Source organism: Triturus cristatus, chromosome 5_2 (genome assembly GCF_964204655.1).
Source record: "Triturus cristatus chromosome 5_2, aTriCri1.1, whole genome shotgun sequence".
NCBI classification, from domain to species: Eukaryota; Metazoa; Chordata; class Amphibia; order Caudata; family Salamandridae; genus Triturus; species Triturus cristatus.
Window position 1 is genome coordinate 1,022,674,990 of NC_140588.1, and position 2,457 is coordinate 1,022,677,446.

Below are 2,457 nucleotides of genomic sequence, written 5' to 3' on the forward strand. Positions count from 1 at the left end.
ATGAAGCAGGAACCAGGAGGAGAGAGGAACCACGAGGAGTGAGAGGTAAGGGGGATCGGGCATGGGGTGGTGGTTACTTTTCTAAGGTTTAGGGTAGTGCAGCGGTGTTTGGATACTGTAGGGGGTCATGCTGAGGATAGTGTTTTAGGGTTAAGGGTAGTGCAGTGGTGTTTGTGTAGTGTAGGGGGTCGTGCTGGGGGTAGTGTTTTAGGGTTTAGGGTAGTACAGTGATGTTTGTGTAGTGTAGGGGTGTGATTGTGGAAGATTTAGGGTTTAGGGTAGTGCAGTGGTGTTTGTGTAGTGTAGGGGGTCATGCTGGGGGTAGTGTTTTAGGGTTTAGGACAATGCAGTGGTGTTTGAGTAGAGTAGGGGGTCATGCTGGGGGTAGTGTTTTACGGTTAAGGGTAGTGCAGTAGTGTTTGGGTAGTGTAGGGGGTCGTGCTGGGGTAGTGTTTTAATGTTTAGGGTAGCACAGTGGTGTTTGGGTAGTGTAGGGGGTCATGCTAGGGTAGTGTTTTAGGGTTTAGGGTAGTGCAGTGGTGTTTGGGTAGTGTAAGGGGTCGTGCTGAGGGTAGATTAAGGGTTTAGGGAAATGCAGTGGTGTTTGTGTAGTGTAGGGGGTTGTGCTGGGGGTAGATGTAGAGTTTAGGGTAGTGCAGTGGTGTTTGGGTAGTGTAAGGGGTTGTGCTAGAGTTAATGTTTTAGGGTTCAGGGTAGTGCAGTGGTGTTTGTGTAATGTAGGGTATCTAGCTGGGATAGTGTTTTAGGGTTTAGGGTAGTGCAGTGGTGTTTGTGTAGTGTAGGGGGTCGTGCTGGGGGTGGTGTTTTAGGGTTTAGGGTAGTGCAGCGGTGTTCGGGCAGTGTAGGTGGTCATGCAGGGGGTGGTGTTTCAGGGTTTAGGGCAGTGCAGTGGTGTTCGGGCAGTGTAGGGGGCCTTGCTGAGGGTGGTGTTTCAGGGTTTAGGGCAATGGTGTTTGGGCAGTGTAGGGGGTCTTGCTGGGGGTGGTGTTTCAGGGTTTAGGGCAGCGCAGTGGTGTTCGGGCATTGTATGGGTTCTTGCTGGGGGTAGTGTTTCAGGGTTTAGGGCAGTGCAGTGGTGTTCAGGCAGTGTAGGGGGTCTTGCTGGGTGTGGTGTTTCAGGGTTTAGGGCAGTGCAGTGGTGTTCGGGCAGTGAAGGCGGTTGTGCGGGGGGTGGTGGTTCAGGGTTTAGAGCAGTGCAGTGGTGTTCAGGCAGTGTAGGGGGTCATGCGTGGGGTGGTGTTTTAGGCTTTAGGGCAGTGCAGTGGTGTTCGGGCAGTGCAGGGGGTCGTGCGGGGATGGTGTTTGAGGGTTTAGGGCAGTGCAGGGGTGTTCGGGCAGTGTAGGGCGTCGTGCGGGTGGTGGTGTTTCAGGGTCTACAGCAGTGCAGAGGTGTTCAGGCAGTGTAGGAGGTCGTCTGGGGGTAGTGTATCAGGGTTTAGGGCAGTGCAGTTGTGTTCGGCACTGTATGGGGTCGTGCGGGGGTGGAATTTCAGGGTTTAGGGCAGTGCAGTGGTGTTTGGGCAGTGTAGGGAGTCATACGGGGTGGTGTTCCAGGGTTTAGAGCAGTGCAGTGGTGTTTGGGCTGTGTAGGAGTTCATGCGGTCATGGTGTTTCAGGGTTTATGGCAGTGCATTGGTGTTCGGGCAGTGTAAGGGTCTTGCTAGGGGCAGTGTTTGAGGGTTTAGGGCAGAGTAGTGGTGTTCAGCAGTGTAGGGTTTCGTGCTGGGGATGGTGTTTCAGGGTTTAAGGCAGAGCAGTGGTGTTCGGGCAATGTAGGGGGTCATGCTGGGGGTGGTGTTTAGGTTTGGGGCAGTGCAGTGGTGTTCGGGCAGTATACAGGGTTGTGCTGGGGATGGTTTTTCAGGGTTTAGGGCAGCGCAGTGGTGTTCGGGCAGTTTAGGGGGTCGTGCTGGGGGTGGTGTTTTAGGGTTTAGGGCAGTGCAGTGGTGTTTGGGCAGTGTAGGGGGTCGTACAGGGGGTTGTGTTTCAGGGTTTAGGGCAGTGCAGTGGTGTTCGGGCAGTGCAGGGGGTCTTGCAGGGGGTGGTGTTTCAGTATTTATTGCAGTGGGGTTCGGGCAGTGTAGGGGGTCTTGCTCTGGGTGGTGTTTTAGGGTTTAGGGCAGTGGTGTTCGGGCAGTGTAGGGGATATTGCCGGGGGTGGTGTTTCAGGCTTTAGGTCAGTGTAGGGGTATTCTGGCAGTGTGGGGGTCTTGCTGGAGGTTGTGTTGCAGGGTTTAGTGCAGTGCAGTGGGGTTTGGGCAGTTTAGGGGGTTGTTCTGGGTGTAGGGTTTTAGGGTTTAGGGCAGTCCAGTGGTGTTTGTGTAGTGCAGGAGGTCATGCTGGGGGTAGTGTTTTAGGGTTTAGGGTAGTGCAGTGGTGTTTGGGTAGTGTAGGGTGTCCTGCTGAGGGTAGATTTAGGGGTTAGAGAAGTGCAGT